The following is a 17,534-nucleotide window of genomic DNA, read 5'->3' as shown; positions in this document are numbered from 1 at the left end:
AAAATTTGGTCGCAGCTTTTAACCAGGCATTAACTTGCCAACATCACGGGGTTCAGGCAAATGTACCGCCATCCGGCCGTCCGGCGCGGGTATTTCACCACCACTTTTCCTACCCCTTCCGCCAAGGAGCAGCACAGCGCCAGCAAGCTGCGACCCCACCCAAAAAACTGAAATACCTGCGCCGTCCCAGGAATTTCCGCAAACACCATATCCACAACATCATCATTCGGGATGTACCCATCTGAGCTTAAGGACAGCCAAATATTGCCTTCCAGCTGGCGGTGCCAGACCTCCAACCTTTTTTTTTTTTTTTTTTTTTTTTATACAAACACTTTATGAACAGCACAACTTGGGTAGGCCCCGATCGACCATGCGCCAGGAGAGATCCTTATCACCTTCTTCCATAGCTCCAAGCCCCCTGGGCCAGAGGGTAACCTTCGACCGGATCGTTGTAACACTCTGCACTAAAACAGGGAAATTTGTACCTCTCTGACCGGATAAGGGTAAGAGGCCTAGCTAGACGGCCTTGGACCAGATACTTGAAGCCTATGTGTATCACCAAGTCGATTGTAAAAAAGAGAGCTCACGCAATCTTGGTCCCCTCCGATAAACCCACCGCTGAGCCAAGCCCCGGCAACCTCTCCAATTACTTTCACTGTAACAGGAACAAAGAACCGACCACCAAGGCGAAGAGGCGAAGATCCGCTCTCCTCGCTGCCAACATACATGGAAGTAACCTCGGACCCAATCACTGGGCCGACTTGGATCTGAAAGGCAAAAACACTGTCAGAACAGGGAATTCTCGTAACCGTCAAACACCTCTTCTCTCCAAGGTGGTACTGACAAAACTTTTTTTTTTTTTTTTTTTTGGATAAACAAATCACAATCATATCATTTTATATTAGCCCTGTACGCTGTTCTGAATCTCCTTACGTGTCAAATAAAAACCCGATTTCAAAAAAGAAAACCAACTCCGACCTGTCGTCCCTCATAATGCATTTCCATTGTCGTCACCTGATCCACTGAAACTGTGCTCATGTATGCTGGCTCCTGAAGCCTTGTAGCACCCCAACTCTGGGAGAGTACGTGCCGGGTACCAGGCTGGCAAACACCAAAAATAACGAACGAGTAACCGTCGCATTACCAACCAAAAACCAGCCCACAAAATGGAGGACAAACTACGTGACGCTAAAATGAAGTGCCGTCGTCATGGGTAAAAACTGGTCCCATACTCCCGCTCGCCTAAGAGAAACAACCGACAACGTCGGGACACCCGCCGAGTGGGAGAAAAAGATCCAAAATATCAATGTATAGATTTGCAATGGGGCGAACAATCCAAACCACCCCTTTTTTTTTTTTTTTTTTTTTTTTTTTTTAAAAACAAAACAATCTTCGGCTAAAAAAGAATAGGCCTACTGTGCTCCACTCACTTACCATAATCATCCAACCCTTCAATACCTTTCACCCCACAAGACCCTCATCGCTTCAGTACCGTTCCACAATTTAAATTTGGGAAGACCGTCCTCGTAACAGTTTGCTTGCAACCGAAAATGGTGCACATTCGCTGACTACTGCAGGGCGTGTAATACAAGAGGGTGGCTTGTAAAATCGTCACGCACATAAACCACCAGAGCAACATCCGCTGAATAACGTACCATAGAACCGTCAAGTCCATGCAAAATGGAGGCCTGGATCATGGGCCTAACTTCACCACACACCCCACCATCTGGCTGAGAACTCCAAACCTGGATCCTGCTGGTGGGTTGAGTTACCAAAATACCTGAGATTGGGATTGCAATAAGGTGCCCGATGCTAACCCGGACCCAGATGCCTGTTTCGTCTTCAACCCTGCATTGACCCATAGGCGTTCCAAGCCACAAAAAACCTAATCAGCCTGATTACTTATTCGAGGAAAGGGCTGTAGTTGGTTAAGGCTTTTACCCACCGGCACCGTCGGACCACTGGTCATTCTCCTATTTCCCAGTCCACCCCCCCCTTTTGTGTAGCTGGAACCATAATAGGGGGAAAGGCGCAATCAAAGGTAGGTTAATGGACCATGCCCCCCCCCGGGCCCAGCATAAGGAGCATTTTTTTTTTTTTTTTTTTTTTATATATATATATAACTATATAAACCTTTTGAATCGCAAATGATCTCAAACAGCTGGCCCTGCAACGCCGTAATACTCCATCTACAAATCTGTCTGTTCCTGCTCTTGAAACTATTATGGCATGGCACGGTGGCTCAGTGGCTAGCTGCAGCCCTGGGGTCCTGGGCCCAAATCCCGCCAAGGACACCATCCGCAAGGAGCCTGTACGTTCTCCCCGTGACTGCGTGGGTCTACTCCGGGCACTCTAGCCTCCTCCCACACCCCCATAAACATACAGGTAAGGAATCCAGACCGTAAGCCCCAATGGGGCAGCATCCCCAATCCATGCAACGCACCCAAAAACTAAAAGCGAATTTATACCTTTTAGAATATTTATGTGGAAGTAATTGTCCAGAAAATATTAGCGAGCCTAATTATTCTGCGAATAGCTAACCTTGCCGGTTTACCCATCTCACTTGTTTATTTTCGGTTCCTACGGTAAGGAAAACCAATTAAAACATACGTAATTAACCAAAGAGGGAAAATCTAGTACAAAAGGATGAGAATTACTTCACTACAAAAGAGAAGCAATTTTAGAAAAACAATCAAACCATGCAACTGTACAGAAATATACTTCTCACATTTCGATAAAACTATCTGTGGCCAATATAGATCACTTCTTTCAATTACAGCATGAAATTAGGGGTATAACAGGGGTGTGAGATCCCGTGATCCCATCATATTGTCACTAATCACTAAATCACTTGAAGGGTCAGTTAACCGGTGGCAACAAGATTATTACAAGGAATGGAGGCCGCCTGTATTAAAATAAGGTTGAAAAATAAGATATGTTTAATTTTTGAAAAAACGTCTCAGAGGAGATCTCATTCGTACCTCGTCCGACAGGCCTACCAGCTGCCGTAACCCTCCGTCTGATACATCGCCGCACAATCAGCTCTGCCCTCATCTACTGTCTCCTCACCAATCCCCTGTAGACTGTGAGCCCTCGCGGGCAGGGTCCTCTCTCCTCCTGTAGACTGTGAGCCCTCGCGGGCAGGGTCCTCTCTCCTCCTGTACCAGACTGCGCCTTGTATGGTCTATGATTAGTATACTGGTACGTATTTTGTAAAACCCCCGTCCCATGCAAAGCGCCATGAATTATATGGCCCTGTAATAAATAATAATAATTTGTATAAATACCCTCGTGGTCAATATAAATAAACTGTCACCAAACTTAATCCTCCGAAATAGGGAAAGCTTCTTTACAGTTAGAGCGGGTAGATTGTGGAATGCTGTCTACAAGGGGTAGGAATGCTAGATACCATCACAGCTTTTAACAGGAACGGGGGAAGGGCGATTCCCTCAGCACCAATAACATTGTTTGTTATAATAACTTAGTGACAACATGTAGAGCTGGGCGGGAAGCCTGTTACCTGTGACATCACGTTATCCACCCTAGGGGGACTTATCCCACCCCGCACTCCCCATCAGGGTACTCACCTGGTGATTCAGGAAATGACAAGACGACTGGATCTAGATCTACCCACGTAACGCCTGCTACGACGACGCTCACACCTATCCAAGGGTTAAGATGACAGACTCCGGACATGGTGGCTACCCATGCCAAAGCTTGCTACCGTGACCCCTGCACATGACCGTACAACGCGATGGTCGGCACCGAACCCACCGCCGCCATAACATGCTGAAACCACTGTGTGACAACGGTGAGGGGCTGTTAACAGTCACCATTGTCATAATGTCAAATGGAGTGTGTTTTGGCCTGGGAGGGGGCTCGGTGTAGGTTTGGTATCAGCAGGAGGGAAAACACGCCACCTGCTGACTGTTGCTTCTTGCCCCTGTTCACTACCAGCCCCTCAATTTGAACAATGAAGTCCTAACAGAATCCCTTAACCCACCCGCTCACTGGGAGACCCACATGGTACCTGGTTCATTCCCAGGCTAGCCCCCTTGGCATTCCCGGGGCATACAAACGGAGGGGAGAGGAAGTTCAGTGCGTGTGGGATGGGGTGATTTGAGCTCTTGCAGGTTAGTGCCTGCATACTACATTCCCCCCCAACGTGCCTCCAACCTGCGCTGTGACAGGGACAGCACTGAGTCTGCACTTCAATTAGGCTGTGTGCGTAATTCATGCGTCCTGCGTCCCCTGCACAGTCTATGGAGACTGTGCAGAGGCCGTACGCACGTTGCATAGTAGAACGCAGCGATTCAGCTGGGGCCCGAATCCCTGTGTTCTAAGAAGTGACATGTCACTTCTTCCGTGCGCTCTGCCGGCAGCTCCTGCTCTGTCTATGGCAGGAGCTGCAGGCAGAGCGCACGTTCTCTTCCGGCACCATGCGCCTCAGAACGGAGCTTTTCAGCTGCGCTCTGAGGCACACCTTTTCGGTGCCATGCAGAGCGCACACAGCCCTACCCTGCTCCTTCTCAGTACTGGCGGCGGTGGCTGGGCGGCGGTGGCTGGGCGGCGGTTAGGCGGGGCCAAAGACAAAAAGCGCGAAGCGCTTTTTTTTTTTTTTTTTTAAAAAACTTAATGGCGGCTCAAGCTGACCGGCGGGCAGGTAGTTTCCTCAGAAACGCCGCTCGCCGGCGCCCATAGCTTGAGCCTCAGCATGGAGGGAGCCGCTCACAGCTAAAAGCGCCGTGAGCAGGACGCTTTCCTCCATGCTGATTTTTGGGGAGGCTGGAGGGAGGGAGGGGGTTAAGGGTGTTTAAAAAATGACGAGCACAAGCGGACCAGCAGGCGGGTCGTTCCCATAGAACGCTGCGCTCACCGGCACACACTGCTTGTGCCTCAGCAGAGAGGGAGCCGCTCACAGCTAACAGCGCTGTGAGCTGAAACGCTTACCTCCCTGCTGATAGCTCTCATTCCGCCTCCAGGAGCGGGTCCCTGTGTCCGGCTGTCCAAACAGGTCCGGGTCCTGCAGCCGAGAGGCTGGAAGCTGGGCAGCACAGTGATATGTATCCAGGAGGCGGGGCTTAGGCCAGTCACACCACAGGAGGCGGGGGCGGCAGGTCAGTGTCTTTCCAGGGGGGAGAACTCTATTTAAACATGCATAGGGGCCAGCAGTCAGGGGGCAGCATCTCAAGTTTCTGGCTGCAGTGCCCCTCATAGTGAGAGATTGCTAATGAAGCCTTGTAATATATAATATGTATCTCATCACTATAACAGCAGAACAAACAGTAAGTCCATATACTGTGAATCAGCACATAGTCACATAGGTAACTCTGATTTAATCCTTCAGGCAAAAAGTAAAGGTTCACCAGACCATTATGTGAATGTGACAAACATGAAGTTTATCATAGCTGGCTGGCTACACCATATACCAGTCATGGCGAACCTTTTACAGGCTGAGTGCCCAAACTGTAGCCCTAAATCCAATTTTTTTTTCCAAAGTGCCAACCAATCTTATTATGTAAATAATTGATTTTAACCTTACCTTTGCCGTCTTCTTTTCTCTTCAGCAGGAGGCATCACGCTCATGCATGCTTACCACGCATTGGAGCTGAGCCCCTGCCCTTTCCAGACACAGCAGTTGGATTGATCTTTCTGGAAAAAATTGCAGCATATTAGACAGAGATTTTAGCCTGGAATGTAATCAGGTGTCACCCTGTAATCCACATCTACATTTCAAAGTCTGAACATCTTGAAATCCCATAAAGACGTACGAGTGGCTCCCCTCCCCTTTCATTGTGTAGTTCTGTCCCCCTTCCTGGCCACTTCTTGGTAAACATGTCCCCCATCCTGATATATATTTCCTACATTCAGGTATATTTGTCCCCATCATGGCCCCATCCTGGTAAATATACCTCATCCTGGTAAATGTCCTCCATCCTGGTAAATGTACCTTATTCTGGCATGTTCCCCCATGCTGGTAAATGTACCCCATCCTGACATATTGCCCATCCTTGTAAATGTTCCCCCATCCCGGCATGTACCCCATTCCTGGTAAATGTCCTCCATCCTGGTAAATGTTCCCAATCCTGGTTAATTTACCCCCATCCAGGTAAATGTACGCCTTCCTAGCATGTACCCCTTCCTGGTAAATGTTCCCCTTCCTGGTAAATGTACCCTATCGTGGCATGTTTCCTCCATCCTGGCATGCATGTTTCCTCCATCCTGGCATCTATGCTTTCCCCATCCTAGTATGCATGTTTCCTCCATCCTGGCATGCATGTTTCCTCCATCCTGGCATGCATGTTTCCTCCATCCTGGCATGCATGTTTCCCCCATCCTGGCATGTATGTTTCCTCCATCCTGGCATGCATTGTTCCCCATCCTGGCATGCATGTTTCCTCCATCCTGGCATGCATTGTTCCCCATCCTGGCATGCATGTTTCCTCCATCCTGGCATCTATGCTTTCCCCATCCTAGCATGCATGTTTCCTCCATCCTGGCATGCATGTTTCCTCCATCCTGGCATGCATGTTTCCTCCATCCTGGCATGCATGTTTCCCCCATCCTGGCATGTATGTTTCCTCCATCCTGGCATGCATTGTTCCCCATCCTGGCATGCATGTTTCCTCCATCCTGGCATGCATTGTTCCCCATCCTGGCATGCATGTTTCCTCCATCCTGGCATGCATGTTTCCTCCATCCTGGCATGCATGTTTCCTCCATCCTGGCATGCATGTTTTCCCCATCCTGGCATGCATGTTTCCTCCATCCTGGCATGCATGTTACCCCCATCCTGGCATGCATGTTTCCCCCATCCTGGCATGCATGTTTCCTCCATCCTGGCATCTATGCTTTCCCCATCCTGGCATGTATGTTTTCCCCATTCTGGCATGTGTGTTTCCTCCATCCTGGCATGCATGTTTTCCCCATCCTGGCATGCATGTTTCCCCCATCCTGGCATGCATGTTTCCTCCATCCTGGCATGCATGTTTCCTCCATCCTGGCATGCATGTTTTCCCCATCCTGGCATGCATGTTTTCCCCATCCTGGCATGCATGTTTCCTCCATCCTGGCATGCATGTTTCCTCCATCCTGGCATGCATGTTTCCTCCATCCTGGCATGCATGTTTCCTCCATCCTGGCATGCATGTTTCCTCCATCCTGGCATGCATGTTACCCCCATCCTGGCATGCATGTTTCCCCCATCCTGGCATGCATGTTTCCTCCATCCTGGCATCTATGCTTTCCCCATCCTGGCATGTATGTTTTCCCCATTCTGGCATGTATGTTTCCTCCATTCTGGCATGCATGTTTTCCCCATCCTGGCATGCATGTTTCCTCCATCCTGGCATGCATGTTTCCTCCATCCTGGCATGCATGTTTCCTCCATCCTGGCATGCATGTTTCCTCCATCCTGGCATGCATGTTTTCCCCATCCTGGCATGCATGTTTTCCCCATCCTGGCATGCATGTTTCCTCCATCCTGGCATGCATGTTTCCTCCATCCTGGCATGCATGTTTCCTCCATCCTGGCATGCATGTTTCCTCCATCCTGGCATGCATGTTACCCCCATCCTGGCATGCATGTTTCCTCCATCCTGGCATCTATGCTTTCCCCATCCTGGCATGTATGTTTTCCCCATTCTGGCATGTATGTTTCCTCCATCCTGGCATGCATGTTTTCCCCATCCTGGCATGCATGTTTTCCCCATCCTGGCATGCATGTTTTTCCCATCCTGGCATGCATGTTTCCTCCATCCTGGCATGCATGTTTCCCCCATCCTGGCATGCATGTTTCCCCATCCTGGCATGCATGTTTCCCCCATCCTGGCATGCATGTTTCCTCCATCCTGGCATCTATGCTTTCCCCATCCTGGCATGTATGTTTTCCCCATCCTGGCATGCATGTTTCCTCCATCCTGGCATGCATGTTTCCTCCATCCTGGCATGCATTGTTCCCCATCCTGGCATGCATGTTTCCTCCATCCTGGCATGCATGTTTCCTCCATCCTGGCATGCAAGTTTCCTCCATCCTGGCATGCAAGTTTCCTCCATCCTGGCATGCATTGTTCCCCATCCTGGCATGCATGTTTCCTCCATCCTGGCATGCATGTTTCCCCCATCCTGGCATGCATGTTTCCCCCATCCTGGCATGCATGTTTCCTCCATCCTGGCATGCATGTTTCCCCCATCCTGGCATGCATGTTTCCTCCATCCTGGCATGCATGTCCCAACCCCATGCTGGCATGTGCGTTCCCCCACCCCCACCCCATGCTGTCATGTGCGTTCTCCCACCCCCACCCCATGCTGTCATGTGCGTTCTCCCACCCCCACCTTATGCTGTCATGTGCGTTCCCCCTCCCCCACCCCATGCTGTCATGTGCGTTCTCCCCCACCCCATGCTGTCATGTGCGTTCTCCCATCCCCACCCCATGCTGTCATGTGCGGCATCCCACCCCCACCCCATGCTGTCATGTGCGTTCTCCCACGCTAGCACTCTGCCCCCCCCATATCCCCACCTTGGCACAGCCACACACGCGTTATAAAAAAAAAAAAAAAGCAACACACAACTCACCTTCCTGCACTCGCTCCCCCGCTGCGCGCCGCGGGGTCCTCAGTCCCCACGTGGCCAGAAGACATCATTACACCGGCGCCGCTCGCTGACGCTCCTCCGTCTCCTAGGCAACACACCTGCAGCCTGGGGAGGAGGAGTGTCAGAGCGAGGAGAAATGTCTCCTCTGCTCCAACACAGTTTTGATCTGCCGGTGCCACTGCACTAGCAGATCAAAGCTGCAGGATCAGGCGACAGCATGTGTGCCACCAGAATGGGCTCTGCGTGCCCCTGGTGGCACGCGTGCCATAGGTTCGCCATCACCTCCATATACTGTAGGTAAATACCCATTAGCACGTTAGTATCACACTATTAAGTTACCCATGTTAAAGTTTAGTAGATCAGCAGCGCATCCACCTCCACCACATCATATCAAAATCCAAAGGAATCATGAATTTGACTATTATGTCTATTTTACTCTTGGGATTCCTATAAACTAAATCCATTGGAATACAGTGCGTTAACCCTCTGCATCCTTGTGTGTTGTACACTGTAACACTGCATTTTTAATGTGTTTTTTTGTACATCCATCACTTTTTTGTATTAATTATTCTATAATAATATATAGGTAAGGATGGTTGACCTTAGGGAGATCAACATCCAGCACCGCGGAGCACCATTACGTGTTTTCTCAACGCAGTGATTCTAGAGCAATGCCCCCTGGGAAATATGCAAAACAAGGAAGCCGCGGAGACACCATCACATGTTTCTCAATGCTGGCAGGTAACTAGCCAGGTCTTTCACCGGGAAGGAAAAACCACGGGAAGGGCAGTCTCCAGTCACGGAAACCACCTATGCCAAAACATGGTATCCATCCACAGACAGCTGTTTCGGGGTATTTGCCCCTCATCAGTGTGGAGTAGGAAACTGGCTAGTGGGAGCAATGCCTAGTAGAAGACTATATAGATAAGGATGGTTGACCTTAGGGAGATCGACATCCAGCACCGCGGAGCACCATCACGTGTTTTCTCAACGCAGTGATTCTAGAGCAATGCCCCCTGGGAAATATGCAAAACAAGGAAACCGAGGAGACACCATCACAAGTTTCTCAATGCTGGCAGGTAACTAGCCAGGTCTTCCACCGGGAAGGAAAAACCACGGGAAGGGCAGTCTCCAGTCAAGGCAACCACCTATGCTCAAACATGGCATCCATTCACAGACAGCTGTTTCAGGATATTTGCCCATTTGCACCATCCTTACCTATATAGTCTTCTACTAGGCATTACTCCCACTAGCCAGTTTTCTACTCCACACTGATGAGGGTCAAATACCCCGAAACAGCTGTCTGTGGATGGATACAATGTTTTGGCATAGGTGGTTTCCTTGACTGGAACCCTTCCCGTGGTTTTTCCTTCCTGGTGACAGACCTGGCTAGTTACCTGCCAGCGTTGAGAAACATATGATGGTGTCTCCGCGGCTTCCTTGTTTTGCAGTATTCTATAATAAAATATATATTTTTAAAATATCTGTGGAATTACTCCTAGTTCTTTTCTTAAAAATATGAGTCATATGGAGTTAGCATAAAAATGTACGACATATTGAAAATCTGGATATATTTGTCGCCAAAAAGAGGCCCTGCTGCATCCTGTATAAAATATTCTGTGCAAAGGAATATATAAATATTTGAGGTATTGGTAGGTAATATGGCCATAGTACGGAAGCCCACAATCCACATCACGGATCCTCATTTTTGTGGGTCCCTACACTAATATATCATATATGTATATATATTAAAAACAAGAACAAAAAAGAGGAATTAAATCCTCCAAAAGCTAAGCAAATACTCACAGACAGATGGCAGGAGATGTAAACTGCCCAGGCCTTGCATACTATAGTCACTGTCCCTGCATGGAGCACATATATAGTAATGGCGCAGCCCGCTTGCATCTATTGGGATCGTGAACTATCCGACACAAAGATCCGGCTCCCTGCTGTGACTGACAGGAGCCGGATCACCAGTGTGAGCCACTAAAATCTCGAAACGGCTCTTTTCGCCGCGGAAACCACGCCCACCAACGGCTAAACACCGCCTATTCAACAATCTAATTGGTCACTTGTAAGTGGGCATGGTTTAGCCGCGGGTGGGCGGGGTTTTGGCAGCATTACTATAATCTTAAATATGTGTTCACCTGGGGCGAACACATATTTAATAAGGAGCCGAGAACGATCTGAAAGATCAGGCTCTTTTTGGTGAGCGGAGCCATGGGAACCAGATCACCAAAAAGAACCGGACTGCCCATCACTATTTGGGATGGGCGTAACTAATAGGCTGCTTACCAGATACTGTGAACCTGCATGAGTGAACAGTGACCTATGCAAGCCACAAGTATGCAATTTTACCATCAAGCTCCTTTTGCAACTGTGATGTCTCCATTTAATGGAGGTCTTGCTGCATCCTGGTAGTGCATTAGTTTTTTTGGCCTGGGCAGTTTACATCTTCTGCCATTAGTCTGTGAGTATTTACCCAAGTCATACAGTTTAAGGGCAATGTCACCAAATACTAATTAAATGTGTGTAAACTTTTGAGTTTGCAGAAAGTAATAAAATGTTTTAAAACATTCTCTCTCTGATTATTCTGGCATTAAGCAAATATAAATAATTTTGGTTCCCAATTGACCTAAAACGGGAAAGGTTTATTCTGATTTCATGTCAGATAATGAGAAAAACATGCAGATGTGTCTTTATAGACAGTGCATGTAAACTTCTGGTTTCAACTGTATATGCATATTTGAGGGTCTATGATACCGCAGCTTCTCTATATTACCTTTTTTTCTTTGAACAAGGTTAGGGTCACACAAACATATAAAAATATTGGTCCGATATTCATCCAGAAAAGTGGAACGATTTTCTTCTCCCTTGTTATCCATGTGCATTATGTTTGCAATCTGTTTTTTTCACAGCATCTATTAGTCATGTACAGGACCATTTAGAGTTTCCTATGTTGCAGTATAGTAATGTATTTGTATAGATCGGATGATATACTGTTGAGGATAAGAATTAAGTAACCAAAAATACTTAATTCAGCCATTTCATAGACTCAGGTATGTAGTTTAGTTGATGTTACCTAACACACATAGTTATGAATGCTTTTGTTTTTTACTAACGCATATATATATTCAGTGATTTTCCTTAATACAAAATGCCAGCACAAGTAACTTAAAGATGGCTCCTGCATCCTGAACAACGCCCAATAAGTTGAGGAACAGAGGAATTCCCAAAGTTTGGAACAACCAATCCAGTAAAGACTATGCAAAGTCCTATACGTCCTGAGTCCAGCCTGCGATATTTGATTGGACTATATTTTATCTACACCGTTTACTCCCCTAGAACTATAACGTTTTCTGAACAATAAACTGCAGCAGAATTCTCTGGCGTCTGTCATGAAGAAGGTTCATAACTGACTCGTAGTCCGTTATTTTGTTCTTCCTCGCGTGCACACATGACATTATAATCTGAACATGACAGTCAGACCTTAAAAGACCCATTGTAGTCTCACCTCAATAGCTGGCGCCTATTTACTGTGGCTCTGTATGGTGTCCGATTTTTTTCTTACACCCATCTGATTTTGGAGTAAGATCGCAGCATGCTGGGATATTTTTATTTCAGACAGATTTGGCCCCATTGAATAACATTGGTCCAAGCTCTATCTGATAAAAAATTGGATAGCACTTATTGGATTTATACGCTTGTGCAAGTGAGGCCTAATGTTAAAGGAATACATACTATAGTATACAGATGAATAAAAACAATATTTGTTACCCTTTCTCTGCATTTCAATGCGCTGGCAAAGGCAGAGTGGTGCATGCCGCAACCCTAAGTTACGCTCCTACTGTAACCCACATAACCGGAAGGCACAGGCCTCCATCTGCCTCCTAGCCAAAGGTGCCCGGGCTCCTATCCTGACTAGAGATGAGCGAACCGGTCCCGGTTCGGCTCGAGGCCGGTTCGCCGAACGGGGGTCCCGTTCGAGTTCGGTTCGTCGAACGTTCGACGAACCGAACTCAAACGTATAGGCTATAATGGGAGGCAATCACAAACACATAAAAATGCATTATAAATGTACACAAACAGTTAATAAACATTGCCATAACACTTACCGGTCCTCGCGATCCCTTCTGCACTCTGTCTCCTGCCGCTATTCCATCCGATGATCGCTGAATCCTCCCGGTGACCTGCACTGCCAGCAGAGAAGCAGGACCTATCGTGACGTCAAAATAGCCATGTGACCAGTCACGTGGCTATTATCTCATTGGCTACAGACTGGTCACATGACTATGACACGTCATGTAGGACCTGCGAGTGCATCTCTCCGGTACACGGTGCACATATGTGTATCGCCGTGTACCGGCGACATGCTCTAGCACACGGTCGACTCCCCGTTCCGTTAGGGACCGGCTGACACAGCCGGTCATTAACGGAGATCACCGTTGCCATAGCAACGCAGTTAGCGGTGACGTCACCGCTAACCGCGGCTCCGGGAGCACCGTTGCTATGGTAACGCGTCTGTCAGCGTTACCGCTAGCAGCCAGCAGTGATCACTCACGGAGTGAAGGCTGCACGCTGCTTCCCGATTGTAGTGAGCATTGTAGTTAGGATGGAGGTTCCCCAGCCCCAAGTGATGCCCCTCACTACAATCGTCACTACTACTACACTAGAAAGAAAGAAGACAGAAGAGCAGGATCGTGGAGGGCTGACAGGGGTAATAAAGATGGAGTCTCTAATGTGTCTGTGTATTTATTTCTATTAAAGTATGTTTTCTCTGTGTGGTGTCTTTTTTTAACCCTTTATTGGAGATTCTTAATGGCCGGGTCAAACGTGCCTGACATTAAGAATCTCTGGCTTAATACTGGCTGGTAAAACAAAGCCAGTATTAACTCATGATTACCCAACAAGCCACCCGGCTCCAGGGCTGTTGGAAGAGTTGGATACAGCGCCAGATGATGGCGCTTCTATGAGAGCGCCATTTTCTGGGACGGCTGCGGACTGAAATCCACAGCAGAGGCGCCCACAAACCTCGGGCTAACCTGTGCTGCGGATTCCAATCCCCAGCTGCCTAGTTGTACCCGGCTGGACACAAAAATAGGGCGAAGCCCACGTCATTTGTTTTTTAATTATTTCATGAAATAAGTGAAATAATTAAAAAAAACGGGCTTCCCTATATTTTTGGTTCCCAGCCGGGTACAAATAGGCAACTGGGGGTTGGAGGCAGCCCGTGGCTGCCAGCTGTACCTGGCTAGCATACAAAAATATGGCGAAGCCCACGTCATTTTTTTGGTGGGCAAAAAACTTCTGCATACAGTCCTGGATGGAGTATGCTGAGCCTTGTAGTTCTGCAGCTGCTGTCTGCTCTTCTCCATACAGACAGACAGCAGCTGCAGAACTACAAGGCTCAGCATACTCCATCCAGGACTGTATGCAGAAGTTTTTTGCCCCCTGAAAAAATTATGTGGCTTCGCCATATTTTTGTATGCTAGCCAGGTACAGCAGGCAGGTACGGCTGCCCCCAACCCCCAGTTGCCTATTTGTACCCGGCTGGGAACCAAAAATAAAGGGAAGCCCTTTTTTTATTATTTCATGAATTTCATGAAATAATTAGAAAACAAATGACGTAGGCTTTGCCCCATTTTTGTGTCCAGCCAGGTACAACTAGGCAGCTGGGATTGGAATCCGCACCACCGGTTGGCCTGAGCTTTCTGGGCCCCACTGCTGCGAATTGCAGTCTGCAGCCACCTCAGAAAATGGCATTTTCATAGAAGCGCCATCTTCTGGCACTGTATCCAACTCTTCCAGCACCTGCCTGCTATACCTGGCTAGCATACAAAAATATGGCGAAGCTCACGTCCTTTTTTTGTAGCTTTTTGGCAAAAAAAAAAAAAAAATGCTTCCCTGGATTTTCCATTGCCAGTGAAGGTAACACCAAGCAGTGGGGGTTAGCAGCCAGTAGCTGCTTGGATTACCCTTAGCTAGCAATACAAAAAATGCAGTGGGAGCTAACATATATTTTTTTTAATTATTTATTTAAATAACTAAAAATAAAATGGGCTTCCCTGTATTTTGATTGCTGGACATCACAGTGCTGTAAAAATAAATCTTTAAAAAAATGACGTAGCGCTCCGCGGTATTTTTGATTCTCAGCGCAGATAAAGCAGACAGCTATGGGTTGCCACCCCCATCTGCCTGCCGTTACCTTGGTTGGCAATCAAAATACAGGGAAGCCCATTAATTTTTTCTATTTAAAAAATAGTTAAAAAAAAAATTACGTTGGGTCCCCCCATTTTTGATAGCCAGCTAGGGTAAAGCAGACGGCTGTAGCCTGAAAACCACAGCTGGCAGCTTTACCGTGGTTGGGGATCCAATGTGGAGGTCCCCTCAGGCTCTTTTTTATAATTATTTTATAAATATTAATAATTACACAATAAAAGTAGGGTCCCCCCCAAATTGGATCACCAGCCAAGGTAAAGCGGACAGCTGTGGTCTGGTATTCTCAGGGTGGGAAGGTCCATAGTTATTGGGCCTTCACAGCCTAAAAATAGCAGGCCGCAGGCACCCCAGACGTGGCGCATCCACTAGATGCGCCAATCCTGGCGCTTCACCCCAGCTCATCCCGTGCCCTGGTGCAGTGGCAAACGGGGTAATAAATCGGGTTGATACTAGCTGTAAAGTCACCTGAGATCAAGCCCAGCAGTTTGTGATGTCATGGCGTCTATTAGATACCCAACATCATAAACTGTCAGTACTAACAAAAACAAAAAATCGACAAAAGAAATTTATTTGAAAAAACAGTCCCCAAAACATTTCCTCTTTCACCAATTTATTGTAAGAAAAAAAATAAAGGGGTCCCACGACGACTCTGGACCGTCTAGAATATGGGGGGGAGACACTCAGGGAACGTATCCCCCATTTTCTAGGAGTGCGGACCCTTCATGTGAGGAGTGTGGGTGCAATGAATCTGCACTCACTCTCCCCGGGTCCACAGCAGCAGAGTCCATGTCGTAATGGTTGCTACCAAAGCTGCAATGCCCTGCTCATGAGGTAAGGGCATGCCTAATCAGGAGAACTACTGTAGAGGAAGCTCTGCTCACTGGTATATAGGTGCTCAGAGGTAATAATAGATAAAATTAGTGAGTAACCTCGGCACTCTATATCTCCCAGACTAAGTCAGTAAGTCACAACGGATAGTAATGCAAAATCACTCTTTATTGGTCCGTATTAAGAAAAATTTTTTTTCATAAGCATATATGTTTTTGTCCAAAACAAGTTACAAATGACGTTTCGGCCTGAGCCTTCGTCAGATTGGACTTATCTGCATGTAATCATGAAAAATGACAATAATCAGTATCACATAAGAGTGAGAGAACAATAACATAAACTCGAACAATGTAGAGGTACAATTGGGATGCAGCAAAAAAATTGCAACACAGCAAGAAATGAAACACATGATACAAATGTCATAATACAGTACAAGGACAATATAGTAATGACAAATATGGGGTCAGAGTAGACTTAGACAGCTCTGGTACGAAAGAGATGTCAATCATAAAGTAACATGTGCAGTAGGTGTAGAGCTACACTATGCATGGCAGAGCTAATGGGTAGACCGACCATAGAAAAAGTAGAGAAAAAGTGGAGAAAAAGTGGAGAATAAGTGGAACATAAGAGGAGAAAAAGTGGAGAAAAAGTGGAGAAAAAAGTGGAGAAAAAGTGGAGAAAAAGTGGAGAAAAAGTGGAGAAAAAGTGGAGAAAAAGTGGAGATTAAGAGGAGAAAAAGTGGAGAAAAAAGTGGAGAAAAAGTGGAGAAAAAGTGGAGCATAAGTGGAGAAAAAGTGGAGAAAAAGTGGAGAAAAAGTGGAGCATAAGAGGAGAAAAAGTGGAGAAAAAAGTGGAGAAAAAGTGGAGAAAAAGTGGAGCATAAGAGGAGAAAAAGTGGAGAAAAAGTGGAGAAAAAGTGGAGCATAAGAGGAGAAAAAGTGGAGAAAAAGTGGAGAAAAAGTGGAGCATAAGAGGAGAAAAAGTGGAGATTAAGAGGAGAAAAAGTGGAGAAAAAGTGGAGCATAAGAGGAGAAAAAGTGGAGAAAAAGTGGAGAAAAAGTGGAGAAAAAGTGGAGCATAAGAGGAGAAAAAGTGGAGATTAAGAGGAGAAAAAGTGGAGAAAAAGTGGAGAAAAAGTGGAGAAAAAGTGGAGCATAAGAGGAGAAAAAGTGGAGAAAAAAGTGGAGAAAAAGTGGAGAAAAAGTGGAGAAAAAGTGGAGATTAAGAGGAGAAAAAGTGGAGCATAAGAGGAGAAAAAGTGGAGAAAAAAGTGGAGAAAAAGTGGAGAAAGTGGAGAAAAAAATGGAGAAAAAGTGGAGAAAAAGTGGAGAAAAAGTGGAGAATAAGAGGAGAAAAAGTGGAGAAAAAGTGGAGAAAAAGTGGAGAATAAGAGGAGAAAAAGTGGAGAATAAGTGGAGAAAAAAATGGAGAAAAAGTGGAGAAAAAGTGGAGAAAAAGTGGAGCATAAGAGGAGAAAAAGTGGAGAAAAAGTGGAGAAAAAGTGGAGAAAAAGTGGAGCATAAGAGGAGAAAAAGTGGAGAAAAAAGTGGAGAAAAAGTGGAGAAAAAGTGGAGCATAAGAGGAGAAAAAGTGGAGAAAAAGTGGAGAAAAAGTGGAGCATAAGAGGAGAAAAAGTGGAGAAAAAGTGGAGAAAAAGTGGAGAAAAAGTGGAGCATAAGAGGAGAAAAAGTGGAGAAAAAGTGGAGAAAAAAGTGGAGAAAAAGTGGAGAAAAAGTGGAGAAAAAGTGGAGAAAAAGTGGAGATTAAGAGGAGAAAAAGTGGAGAAAAAGTGGAGAAAAAGTGGAGCATAAGAGGAGAAAAAGTGGAGAAAAAAGTGGAGAAAACGTGGAGAAAACGTGGAGAAAAAGTGGAGAAAAAGTGGAGCATAAGAGGA

This window comes from Anomaloglossus baeobatrachus, chromosome 3 (assembly GCF_048569485.1).
Source record: "Anomaloglossus baeobatrachus isolate aAnoBae1 chromosome 3, aAnoBae1.hap1, whole genome shotgun sequence".
Lineage (NCBI taxonomy): Eukaryota > Metazoa > Chordata > Amphibia > Anura > Aromobatidae > Anomaloglossus > Anomaloglossus baeobatrachus.
The sequence above is the reverse complement of the archived record's forward strand: the minus strand, read 5'-3'. Positions refer to the sequence as shown.